The following is a 14,551-nucleotide window of genomic DNA, read 5'->3' as shown; positions in this document are numbered from 1 at the left end:
ATGTGTCCTATGTTATTTGCTGCATTTTGAAAGATATACCACAAACACAGGCGATGATGTGCATCTGGCCACACATGAAGCACTGCAGCCACAATTGCGTGATCACCATCTGTAAGTACAGTTTCAGGATGCTTCCCGTTCATTGCCTGTGTAAATACTCTGAACAACCACTCAAAAGTTTCCTTGGTCTGGTCATACACAAAAGCACCGCCTAATATACAACTCTGTGCGTGATGGTTCACTCCCACAAACTGCGCAAATGGCCACTGTTCAGTGTTAATCTTTACTGTAGTATCAAACACAAGCACATCATTGAAGCATTCATAATCTAATCTAGACCTTGAATCTGACCAAAACATATTCACAGCATATCCATCTGCGTCCACTTGCATTGCACTAAAGAAACCATGTTCATTGCTTGATTTATTCTCTAAGTAACGAACCAAACAACATATTTCTCCGTTCTTCATGTTATATGTCATCTTCCTGCTCAAGTGGTTTCTAAGATCCAAAGGTGTGAATGGCACATTTTTGCGACAACCATCTATGCGGGTAAACAAATTATATGTCTTCCTTGGTGCAATGCCGGCGCTATCGGCTATTTCAGCCATTGCAGCATGAGCTACAGTTACTTTACGATGTGACCTTAGCATAGGAGTCATAAATGATGCAGATAAATCATGATTATGATCACTGATTAAAGTACGCACGACAAATTTCTCATTCGGATGTCTTCTCAAAACCAATCTCGCCTGACATCCACATCTTGATTCTGGTGTGCTCCTAGTTGGATTTCCCATTGATTTCTTCCAACCTTGCTTGGAACAGACATATGTCTTTCTAACCAAGACACCCTGTGCATTTTTTGACCAAGAAAACCTTCTCACACTGAAGTCAACTTTTAAGGCATAATCATTGTAAAATTTATATGCATCTTCTTCGTTATTAAAATGCATTCCTTCTACAGGAACATAGTCAAGTACAATTCCATGTACATTCCCAGTTCCTACGGTTTTATTAAGTGTACTGACATCAAAATCAGGATCATTATTGAATTGCATTTCTTCTCCTGGAACATTGAAGTCAGGTGTACTTCCGTGTACATTCCCGGTGCATACACTTTTATTATGTGCGCTGCCATGGTAGTCTACCTCATCATTGAATTGCATTTCTTCCACTGGAACATTCAAGTCAATAGTGGGTCTAATGCCTGCACCCTTCTTTTCATGTGCATCGTTAGTGCAGATGTTCAATTTTTCAGTTGGGTCATAAGTATAGATATTCAATTCTCCAGATCTTTCTATTGATTGAGCTACATCGTCTTTATTACAACCTGATGATAAGCTCAATAATGTTTTAAGCAATATATCAATTTGTGTTTGCAACAACATGGCAAACAAGCCGATATTATCTCACAAAAACGAGAGTCTGTTACTAATACAGCGGTTTGAGATACAATGCATATGATGAGTGAATGTAGGATACCTGATGGGGTAGAGGCCCTTCCTAGCATCTGCAAACAAGCATTCCTGTCAACAGGTCCCAGCGTCTTACAAATATCGATAAGTTTCCAACCTTCGTAAGAACAAGATCTACCTGCAATAACCAAACAAAGCCTTAATGACACACAAGACGACATGCCTTCTTCATCGATAGCATGATGCTGGGAAGCTACTCACGCCGCCTTGATGGAACTGGCTGGAATGTTTGTGCATCATTGCTTTCTTCCTTAATGCCTAACAACAACGACAAATAAAGAAGACAGTGGAATGTTTTGTAAGCAATATATCAATTTCCGTTAGCAAGCGGCATAGGTTTATTACGATTTACTCAGGATGCATATAAGAACGGATACCACTAGGGTTACGCAAGTCAAAGCAACGATTTAATGAATGAAAGTATCAAAGCAAGTGTGGTTTGATGTTTGCTTATGCTGAGCATCGACGTGTCGCTTACCATGCCAATAAAATAAACATGTCGTACATGTGTGTTGACGATAACGCTCTCATAATATCCACGAGGCTCTAAAGCGAGTTCAATAGAAGTCGCTGAGAGAGCAACGATATGCATGCGAAAATCGCCCCGCCATGCGTGTCAAGATGTGTTTCTGCACCCAAACGTTTTCAAAGTCTGTGTACAAATATCTTACAAATACATATTACAAAACATATAATATCTTACAAAACGATATGTATAGCGATTTGTCAGATATTGAAAATCGATACGGCAGTTGAGTATTTATAACTTATAACTCGACGATACAAAAACATACTATCTAAAAGGTCAATAAATATATCGCACAATAAATTACAAATCGATAAGGAAGAACTTGAACATAATAGCAAACAAATCGATATTAACTAACAAAAATGTATCTCACAAAAAAGAGAGTCCGTTACTAATACAGCGGTTTGAGATACAATGCATATGATGAGTGACTGTAGGATACCTGATGGGGTAGAGGCCCTTCCTAGCATCTGCAAACAAGCGTTCTTGTCAACAGGTCCCAGCGTCTTACAAATATCGATAAGTTTCCAACCTTCGTAATAACAAGATCTACCTGCAATAACCAAACAATGCCTTAATGGCACACAAGACGACATGCCTTCTTCATCGATAGCATGATGAGATGAAAAGCTACTCACGGTGCCTTAATAGCACTGGTTGGAATGTTTGTGAATCATTGCTTTCTTCCATGATGCCTAACGACAGCAGAAATGAAGAGAAGACACTGGAATGTTTTGTAACACAAGGCAGGCACGAGAAGACGACAGTGTGTTGTACAACAGGATAAAAAACAAGGCGGAAAGCTCGACTGGAGACGAAGGCAAAGTTTGCGTTGATAATGGGAGCAACTGTTACAGCAGATGGCGCAGGCGAACGTCTCCACTTTAAATGGTTAACATCAAACTTTCTGGATGGAGGACTTTTTTGTCCTTTTCCCCACCCGTCGTTTCACAACTTTTGAATAGAGGATATTTTTGTCATTTCCTCGAACCGTCATTTCAGGGCAAGAAAAGCAAGTAAGGGTGATTAAGTCTTTGCAACATCACCAGAGTCCGATGCAAAGTTATGTCAACATACACGGGAATACGAGCCCCATGTGCATGAATACGTGGCGCTCATTCGATCCCCCGAACACGGACGTGGGATTCAGTGAATCATCGGGGGCGAACATACACAACCCTCTCGTATGTCATCAACTCAGAAAGCGGTTATGCGGTAGAATCCCATAAAATCATTATTCCGCATCATTCCGTCCAAGAAACCTGTGACCAAGGGACCTCAGGAATTTAAAGAACTGCTAAGAAATCAATTTTCACATTGTCAAAAGCATATAAGTTCAATGATTCCCCACCTTTTACGGTGTATGGTTCTGATAACTTGTTCAGGTGGTTCTTTCAAAAAAAAAAAGTTTCAAAAAATAACTTGTTCAGGTGGAGTCGGATATAAACCAAACGGCAGCCTGTGAAGAGAGCCCTAACTCACAACGTTCTCTCGTGCAACTTCATCTCATTGAATATTTGCTATATATTTCACTCTGGAGAGGCCCTACTTACTTGCACGTTCATACCAGTGTCTATTTGAGCTTTTCTTGTTACTGCGAAAGCCCCATCTGACAAAAAAAAGCATTACTCATTTCCTTAAAAAGAAAAGAAAGAAGCATTACTCCTAGTGTCATAATAATAGAACCGTTATTGGTCCTTTCATGTTGCTGATGCTTTTTGTGGTTTATGGTTTATAAGGGTAAGGTTTAATATATGTCATTTGAGTTCTGCCAATATATATATATATATATATATATATATATATATATGTCATTTGGGTCGTTCATTCGGCCAAGCCATTTTAGGCAAACTTCTGTTGACGAGGCCGCAAGATGCCAATGGGTTGTGTATGCCTAAAGGCCTGACCAAGGTGGACCTGAGCTAGCACACTGCAACCTCGAGACCCCCTACTGCGCTGTTGGTGCCGGTCTCATGAGGTCTGGCCTAGGTGCCGGTGACCTCTTCGTCTCAGGTTCGGCTGTGCCTTTAACTGGGCTCCATAAAGGGCTTGAGTGTCAGTGACCCCACCCGAAGATTATTCATTTTGGCAGAGAACTTTGTCATAAAAAATTAAAAATGCTGGTAACCGCGTTTTTTTTTTCATGAGAATGAGAAGGGAAACGTTTCATTAATCTGTAAGAAACATATTGCACATGAAAAAATCGCTGGGAACCAGGTTAAGAGCTAGTTAATTGACGTGACCTTTTTTTACCTATTTCACGTGAAAATCAACATGTATGACCCATCTTCAAGACAACTAGTACCATATATAGATATTCAGGTCATTTCTGCATCCACAACTCTTATCTTTGAAATCTACGTCAGATCCGAATTCAAAAGCATATTCGCTCTTCGGAATTTTGGAATTAGTATTAGTCAAGCTTGACTCGATCCAATCGGACCCATTTGCGTCCCTAGCTTGAGAGCATTATCATGTTGATTGTTGGGCCCTCCACAGTAGTGGAACATTGTCCTTCATCTCCACCAACTCTTCTAGTTCTTCTTTTTTACATTTTACTGAGGTCAAACTTGTTCGAGAAGCCATCTATGTGGGACCAAAGAGCACGGAGGAATGAATGATGTGGGGGTGGAAACGAGGAGGATGAAGACCATGAATGAAAAAAGGAGCATCCCTAATGATGAGCAACCTCCCCTTTTTCATGCAATAGAGGTGAAGATAATCATGGCTACCTGCGTTTCACCAGACACCACACTGCCTGCTTGCAGAACTCATTGAATTTGTTCTCATGAGAATGGAACTCAGGTTGGTGGTAGGAAATCCCAGCATCCCTACATGGTTGGTTGCTTTTCGCCAAAGGCTCCCACCCCTTCTCATCTTTTGCATAGAAACTCAAAAAGTTTAAGAAAGCAGCAATGCTTTTAGAGTGAAAGTAACTCAACTCACGGTGACATGGTTGCTTTTGTCCCCCTTTTTTTTTTCATCTTTATCCTAGAAACACATGCATGCAATGTTTTTTTTTTTAGGTCGAGAACCGAGTCACTTAATGAGCCCGCCCCCAATGAGGTAAACCCTGGGTGGATTTGGGCTATTAAAACACCAATTTTCACTAAACAGAGTAGGGGTGTCAACGGGTCGGGTTTACAGGACCCGAACCAAACCCTATAGAGTCCAGGTATGGTGATAAATAATAAGACCCGGGTCGGGACTCGAAGTCCAATTAATACATGGACTCAGATATAGTTTGAAATTTTATACCAGACCCGCACCTGACCTGAGTTCCAATTAAGACCAGCAAATTTTAAATGTAAAAATGATAAAAAATTATGGTTTTAATTACTGGGTATGGTCCGGGTCTGGTTCATGTCATTCTTATCAGGTACGAGTATGGTTTTTCTTATAATGGACCCAATTAGACCCGAGTTTCGACCCGATATCATACCTGAAAATCAGGTCCAAGTCTGGTTCCACCTGGGTCCGAACCAAACCCGACCCTTGACACCCCTAAAACAGAGTATTAGAGTATGAAGATAGGGATGACTGCATCTGGTTCTTTGCAGTTTTGTTCATGCAAGGGAAATTTTTCAACCAATTTTGTTCACAATGCTGTATGTACATGTGTCGAGGATCACTCCGAGGACAATCAGGTCAAGCAACTTAAATCTAAACTTAAATTGGACCCACCCCAGAACTGTTGCACTTAGAACAACCATACCATATTCTCATACGCCCGTGGGCTGGGTCTAATCTAAAGTTTTAGACTTGGTTGTAAAATAGGTCTGTTTATGGATCCACAACTTTAAGGCCCCAGCCACTTCCAAAACAGATCCGTTTTGGTACCAGGTTTGACGGATTTTCCTAATTTATTTCCATCTTTATATCCACTTTATGTCGGGCTTTGTATTATCGATGGTACCATACTGTTTACTGGCCCCATCAATTTTCTAATACTATATATGCTTTATTGTTTTATGGATCAGATAATATAGATATGATATCCGTATTTTTCTAGCGAAAAACATGATTAAATTAAGATAAAAAATTTCAAGAATCCAATATTTCCCTTTGTGCATTTGTCAGATTTTGAAACGGGGCGGGGGTGGAGGCCTTGTCCCCCGCCCCCGCCCCAGTCCACTGCCATCCCTAACCTTCATGGAGTCTGCCTACAAATTATTATAAAATTTGCATCGTCTCCAGATTCAGATGTGAAAAACTAAAATCAGATCCAAACCAGTTAGTGATTGAATCTTGAAGTCCTTAATGGATCCAAAGAACTTGGTCGGTTGCACTTTCAAACCGGGCTGACACAGTGTCATCCTTAGATTACTTGATCGACAGATATGAACCAAGGTCCTCCGTAAAGATGGTGTGAAGCAATGCTTCCAACCAAAAGTTAAATGGATCGTCCACGCTGAGCCTCAGGACACCATTCAAGTTCAACTAGGGCTGCAAATGGATTGGATATCCCATCTGAATTCCACAAGTTATTACTGGATTTGGATACCTAAAGCAAGATCCAAATGGGCACATTCAGATCTGATTCAGATTTGGTAAATCAGATTACTTTGGATTCGGATCAGTTTTTTAGGTTAAATCTAACTAGGATTCAATTCAAAATCGAATTCATTAAAAGGTTTTACAAGTATAGATCTTGTGTTTTAATCCTTTTTTACTGGTTCCAGTATTACCATATGAATTTAATTTGGATCCTGGTTGAAACCCTAGCTCGTTGGGAACTGGTTCGGTTCCCATTCAGATTCCGATTTTACTGTTTTCACTATGGATTTCCATTTGGATCTTCATGATCCATCCCATGTCCGACCCTTTTGCAGCCCTAGGTATTAAAAATATATAGCGTTCTTTTTGTCTCTATGATTACGTGAAGAATGACAAAGAAAAAAAAAAGGTGCGCAAATTATAAATTAATACTGAATTTCACTCTTTCAATGCGTTTCTGGAGGTGTGTATCTTCACAGTATGGGTCTGCCTACCCACAATTCGATGTTAAAATCATAAATCTAGATGATCAACTGGAAGGCCCATCCACTCTATTTATGCAAGACAGAGAAAGCCTTATTTCGAAAAGTTCACATTGAAAATGCTTTAACTTGACACTGTTAGCCCAGATTTTGTCTTCTCGAGAATGTTGTAGGTGGGTTTTGATCCAGAATCAGTGATTTGGGTTATGGAATTGCTATCTTCACTGCTTGTGACAATTAATGTAAATAGCAAATAAGGAAAGTATTTTGACATAATTAGAAGAGGTCTTCAACTAGGCACCGCTATTGATTTCCTCAGTGGGGTATGGATGGACTGTTATATCTTTAGATTTTCTCATTTCTAGGTGCATGTGCCTTACTAGCTCTTCTTTTTTGGGTTGGCAAGCAGGGGTTAGGCATAGGGGTGGCAAAATCTGACACTACCCGCCAACCCGACTCGCCGGGTTTGGGTTTGGCTTAAACGGGTTCGTGTGGTAAATGGGTCAACCCGCCTAACCCGCTTATTAAGCGGGTCGGGTTCATGTTAGGGGTATGCCAACCCGCCAACCCGGCTGACCCGTTTAATAAACGGGTTAGGCGGGCGGGTCAACCCATTTATCCGAACCCGACCCGCCAACCCGTTTACCCAACCCCGACCCGCCCGCCAACCCGTTTACTCGTACCCGACCCGCCAACCCGTTTAACCGAACCCGACCCGAAATCCCGCCAACCCGTTTACCCGATCCGACCCGTTTATTAAACGGGTTAACGGTGTCGTGTCGGGTTACCCGTTTAATAAATGGGTCGGGTTCGTGTTTGCCACAGCCAACCCGTTTAATAAACGGGTCGGGTTTGTGTTGAGGTATGCTGACCCGGCAACCCGACCCTATTGCCACCCCTAGTTAGGCAGACGCGGGATCAGATTATGAGACATGATTACCACTATTTTGCTAATGGTGTATAAATTATTGGTGCTATCCGAGAGATTTGATGATCTTGGCTGATTGTGAAGGATTTTGTTGATGTCAAACCTTCATGTCAATGAAAATAAATGTGAAATAGTTTTGGCTAATGCAAGCATAGAAGAAAAACTAGCAACCAATTCCATTTTTTATTGCAATATAGGTGTTCCCTTGCGACTTACAGTGTACAGTTGCGCTTAGAGTCTGTTTTGCTTTTCTTGAGTCTGATGTAAGTTGCCCGGTTCAGGTGAATCAATACCCCGAAGGGGCAACCCGTATACTTGAACTGTAATAGCCTGCGGGCAAAATTGTGAATGAAGTAAATGCGTTGAGCTTTCTTTTGTTCACCCTCCTTGTGATTGCAATTTCTCTCCCAATATTCTCTCTTGCTCTCTTGCACTCTGATTACAAGCTTCCGCGATCGGCAAGCGAGTTGACGAGTAGGCTTGCGGCGGTGAGGAAGGACCGTCGCGCCGCGCTGGACCATTGAAGAAAATAGGCCCGTGACAAGTGGTACCAGAGCCCGTTCTCGTGCTGGAGAAGGGACTCCGGAGTCGGTGTCGACAGACACGCCGACAGACTGCGATTTGTGAGCAAGACATCATGGTGCCTTATCAAAACTTGCGCAACACCAAAGGCAAGGCAGTTGCTGAAGCTGAGAAAATGGGTTCACCTCGGGGCCAAGAAGAGTTGGCTGCAACTATTAACAAGTTGGTATAAGAGGTGACTTCGCATGAGGAAGCGATTTCACGCGCATGTGAATCATTCAATGGACTGAATGATGTGGTGGCGAGCCTGCAAGAGCAGGTCACCTTATTAATGGGGCAGGTCACTTCGTTGACGACTACAGTGGCCGACTTGCAGACTGAAGTAGGGGAGCTTCAGTTGAAGAACCATACGTTACAGCGGACGGTGACCCTAAATGGCGGAAATGGTGAGAGACCATCAAGGATTGATGTACCAAGACCTGCAAAATTCAATGGTTCTCGTGACAGCAAGGCCATTGAGAACTTCTTGTTCCAAGTAGAAGACTACTTGGATATCCAGAATGTGACCCTTGAAGATCTGAGGATTAAAGCTGCAGCGGCCTTACTTGATGGAGATGCTATCGCTTGGTGGAGGCGGAAGCGCAATGACATGGAAAAAGGGTCAATGTGTGATAGACACCTTTGATGACTTCAAAATGGAGTTGCGCAACTACTTTATGCCAAAAAATGCGCAGAGGCAGGCTTACCGGATGGTTCGTGAGCTCAAACACACTGGTTTGTTGCAAGACTATGTCAGAACGTTCCAGAAGTTTATGCTGGAGATACCTAACATGTCAGATGACGGCATGCTCAACTGGTTCATTGTGGGACTTCAACCATGGGCACAGTCTGAAGTAAAAATGAGCAACCCCCGTATTTTGAAAGATGCATATGTGGCGGTTGAGCTCTTAGTTGACACTCAGCGCAAGCCTTTCACCCCATCAATCAAAGTTGGGAAGAAGCCTGACCACGGAGGCAAGAAGGATGAGCAGCGAAATGATAAAGGTGAGGCGTCGACATGCCATCAATCTGAAAAGAAACAGAACTTCACGAAGCATAACAACAACAAGGGTGCGGTTGTGACATGTTGGTTCTGCGACGATAGACATATCGCCAGGCAGTGCCCAAAGCGCCTTGTAAAGGACGACGGGCAAGCCAATGCTGCACGGGAAGAATACAGCGATACTGAATGCAGTGACACTGAGACCATGCAACCAAGGATGGGGGTCATGCGATCGATTAACGCAGCTAGAAGTTGCGCAGCTAAGAACATGCAGGTCAGTAAGGAACTTATGTACGTAGAAGTCATTATGAATGGAAAGTCTACTTCAGCAATGATAGACTCTGGGGCCACACACAACTTTGTCTCGCGGAAAGAGGCAGAGCGGTTGGGCTAAAACAGAGGACTATCAAAACAGTAAACTCTGAGACCAAGCCCATCCTTGGTGAAGCAAGAGATGTGGCTACTCAAGTGGGGAGTTGGGTCGGCAAAGTCAACTTCTCTATGGTGCCCCTAGACGATTTCAAGGTGATTCTGGGTATGGAGTTTCTGCGAAGCCAGAATGTTATGCTGCTGCTAAAGTTTAACACGTTGACGATCATGGGGTCAGACCTGTCCCACACAGTGCAGTGCCTTACGCAGAAAGGCAAGTCTTCAGTGTTATTGGCAATACAACTGAAGAAGGGTGTCAAGCATGGGGAGCAGACATTCTTAGTTGCAGTGCGTGCAGATGAAGGGAAGGTAGAAGCAGCAGTGCTGCCGACCCTAACCCCACTATTGGAAGAGTTTCGGGGGGTGATGCCCCCGGGATTGCCAAAGCATCTTCCGCCAAGACGTGAGGTTGACCACAAGATTGAGTTGACCCCGGGAGTGAAGCCTCCCGCAATGGTTCCATACCGTATGGGGCCAGCTGAACTGAAGGAGCTGCGCAGGTAGCTAGACAAGATGTTGGACGCAGACATTGTTTGTTCATCAAAAGCCCCATTTAGTGCCCCAGTCCTTTTTCAGATGAAACATGATGGCTCTAAACGGTTATGTGTGGATTATCGTGCTCTAAACAAGGTCACGGTGAAGAATAAGTACCCATTGCCATTGATAGCGGACTTGTTCGATCAGCTAGGCAGTGCCCATATCTTTTCCAAGTTAAATCTGCGATCGGGTTACTGGCAGATGAGGATTGCCGAAGGTGATGAGCCGAAAACAACTTGCGTCACCCGCTATGGTGCTTACAAATTTCTAGTAATGTCATTCGGGTTGACAAATGCTTCAGCCACGTTCACGACTTTAATGAACCAGATCTTCTACCCTTACTTAGACAAGTTTGTGGTAGTCTATCTGGATGATATCGTGATCTACAACAGTAACATGGATGAACATGTCGGGCACTTGTGAACAGTGTTTTAGGTGCTGAAGGAGAATAACCGCTATGTTAAACGAGAGAAGTGTCTCTTCGAGCAGGAGGAGATCAGCTTCCTTGGCCACGTTGTGGGGCGTGGTGTGTTGCGTATGGATGGGCAGAAGATAAGGGTCATCCAAGAATGGGTTTCTCCAAGTAAAGTGCTAGAATTGCGGTCATTCCTCTGTTTGGCAAACTATTATCTGCGTTTCATCGAAGGTTATTCCCTCATTGCTGCACCCCTCACAGATTTGTTAAAGAAGAATCGGGTATGGCTTTGGACAAGAGCGTGCCAAGATGCCTTCGATGGCTTGAAGAAAGCCTTAGTGAGGAAGCCAGTGTTGCAACTACCTGATCATTCGAGACCCTTTGAGGTCCACACTGATGCCTTAGACTTTGCCATTAGCGGAGTTATTATGCAAGCTGGTCATCCGATCGCATATGAGAGTCGCAAGCTAAAAGATGCAGAGAGGCGTTACACAGTGCATGAACGTGAGATGACCGCCATTGTGTATTGCCTTAGGACCTGACGACACTACCTTTTGGGTGTCGAGTTCGTCGTCAAGATGGACAATATGGCCACAAGCTATTTTCAGATGCAGAAGAAGTTGACGCCTAAACAAGCTCGATGGCAGATGTTTTTGGCTGAGTTCGACTTTGCCTTTGAGTATAAGGTTGGAAAGACCAATGTTGTGGCGGATGCCCTGAGCCGTATGGCTGAACTGGTAGCTGCGCGCGCAGAGCCTTCTCAAGTGCATTTGGAGGGTGCATTATTGAGCCGCATCCACGAGGGTATGCAGCAGGATGCGACCGCACAATACCTTGTTTCTCTGGCGCAGGCAGGGAAGACTCAGCGATTTTGGCTACAGGATGGTCTCCTTGTAACAAAAGGGGGACGCGTCTTTGTGCCACGGTGGGGAAGCCTGCGCCGAGAGCTACTCAAGGAGTGCCATGGTACACTATGGGCCAGCCATCCTGGTCAGGAGCAGACCTTAGCACTCCTTAAGCGCGGCTACTATTGGTCGCAGATGAGAGACGACGTTGAGGGGTATATGCGGACATGCCTCATCTACCAACAAGATAAGGGGACAAACCAGAAGGTTGTCGGTCTCCTTGAGCCTCTACCAATTCCAGAACGTCCTTGGGATAGCATCTCCATGGACTTTATTGTTAGTCTGCCGAAGGTAGAGGGCCTCAGTTCTATTTTGGTTGTGGTGGATCGTTTCTCAAAGTATGCCACCTTCATCCCAGCTTCCAAGGAGTGCCCTGCAGAGTTGTTTGTAAAGCATGTGGTAAAGCACTGGGGCATACCAAAGAGCATTATGAGTGATCGCGATGCTTCCTTCACGGGCAAGTTCTGGCGTGAAGTATTTTGGCTACTTGGCTCTGAGTTGCTGTTTTCAACAAGCTTTCATCCGCAGACAGATGGGCAGACAGAGCGCATCAACGAGATACTGGAGCAGTACCTTAGGCACTTTGTTAGTGTCAATCAGAAAAATTGGGTGAAGCTCCTTGATGTGGCACAGTTTTGTTATAATCTGTAGAAGAGCGAGTCTTCAGGCCACAGTTCGTTTGAGATAGCCACGGGGCAGCAACCACTGACCCCGCACACTCTTGCCACACAAGAAAAGGGAAGGCCATCCTTCGCCTATCAGTTTGTTCGGGACTGGCACAAGCAAAATGAGTTGGTGCAGGCATTCTTACACAAAGCGGCAAAGAGAATGAAGAAGTGGGCAGACAAACACCGTCGGCCCGCAGGATTCCAAGTTGGGGACCAAGTATTGGTGAAGTTATATCCTGGTCGCACAGGCATCTTCCGCGGGCGGCACCGCAGACTACTCAGAAAGTATGAGGGACCCTTCACCATCACAAAGAAGGTGGGCAAGCTGGCATACAAGCTGGAGTTGCCCTCAGACTTCAAGGTGCACCCGATGTTCCACGTGTGCAACCTCAAAGAGTTTCATCCAGATGATGGAGACCCGGAACGCAGTGTGTCATAACGCGCTCTCATCATGCAAAGGGCCCCGACAGCACAACGGGCCGAGAAGCACCTCAGTCAGATCCTTCGCCACAAAGTCAACTACTTGGGACAAGCGAAAAAATACTTGGTGCAGTGGGAGGAAACGGCGGAACCAACGTGGAAGCCTGCATTTTGAATGAACAGCCGCTACCCGGCTGAAGTCAGGGCTTACCACGAAACAGATGGCGCTGAGGACGACGCATGATTTGAAGGGGGGAACATGTTCCCTTGCGACTTACAGTGTATAGTTGCGCTTAGAGTCTGTTTTGCTTTTCTTGAGTCTGATGTAAGCTGCCCGGTTCAGGTGAATCCATACCTCGAAGGGGCAGCCCGTATACTTGAACTGTAATAGCTTGCGAGCAAAATTGTGAATGAAGTAAATGCGTTGAGATTTTTTTTGTTCACCCTCGTTGTGATTGATTCTTGTGATTGCAATTTCTCTCCCTATATTCTCTCTTGCTCTCTTGCACTCTGATTACAAGCTTCCGCGATCGGTAAGCGAGCTGACGAGTAGGCTTGCGACGGTGAGGAAGGACCTCCGCGCCGCGCTGGCCCATTGAAGGAAATAGGCCCGTGACAATAGGTGCCTTGCCTCTAAAATACTTGGGCTCCACACCTAAAGGAATATTTAAGGAAGCTCATCAGTCAACAGTTGGCTAAGTACTTGAATTTAGCAGGGAGGTTGAAGTTGATCAGGCACGTATTCTAAAGTTTAATTACATGTATATTATTTATTTATGTTACAGTTTCTTAAAAAAATATTAAGAAAAGATTAAAGAAAATATTTAGATCCTTTTTATGGAACGGAAGTAACCAATGTTATCAGTATCGGGTATCGGCCAATACACATCGTATTGGCAGAAATTCGATACTTTGCTGGCCTGGATTGGCTATTTTTTAATAAAATATTTAAAAATGCCAAAAAAATATTTTTTTATATTATTTGAATGGTTTTAACACGTGTCAAGTTATGATTGACATATAATAATTCTTATATTATTTTTGGGTGGCCAATACAAAACAATTCCGTTGAGTATGGTATCGGGCGGCGGCCCCGATACAGCTGAATCGGTGGCCCAACGATTCAGGGCCGATACCGATACTGACAACATTGGAAGTAACTGCTCTAATGGTTTTTCGGTTTTGAATTGAAGTCTAGTTAATTATTTATTCCATTAAGCAAGGTAGTTTGTGCATTAAAAGCGTTACAACAATGAATGACGCTAAACATCACTAAGTTGAGAGGACGTCACAAGTTCCAAACCTACCGTACGTAGGCGTCACTTGCTGTGAGGTCAAAGCTAGGTGCATCCCCCGGTGGAGAGGAAAGACCTCAAGGGTTTTTATCAAACAAAAGGGATATGTGCTATTAAAGAATGGCCATGGAATTGGAAAGAGATCTACAAATGGAAAATAGGTTCTGGTATTCGGAGGTAGTGGATTAAGCATTTAAAGGCCTTCAAGAAGATGGTGAGAGCAACTTGAAACTAACAGCATCGTTTTTATGGATAGAAAAATGACTATTTTTGAAACATTCTCTCATTTCTAAATCGGCTGCCTAGATTTGAAGTCCACACTAAATATTTAATCTATTTTGGATGCTCGTTGAATGTCGACAATTAAGTGATGTTCATGAATCATCGAAAAGAAGAAAAAGAAA

The sequence above is a fragment of the Nuphar pumila genome, chromosome 14, assembly GCF_984573655.1.
Source record: "Nuphar pumila chromosome 14, dmNupPumi1.hap1.1, whole genome shotgun sequence".
Lineage (NCBI taxonomy): Eukaryota > Viridiplantae > Streptophyta > Magnoliopsida > Nymphaeales > Nymphaeaceae > Nuphar > Nuphar pumila.
Note: the sequence above shows the minus strand (reverse complement) of the source record.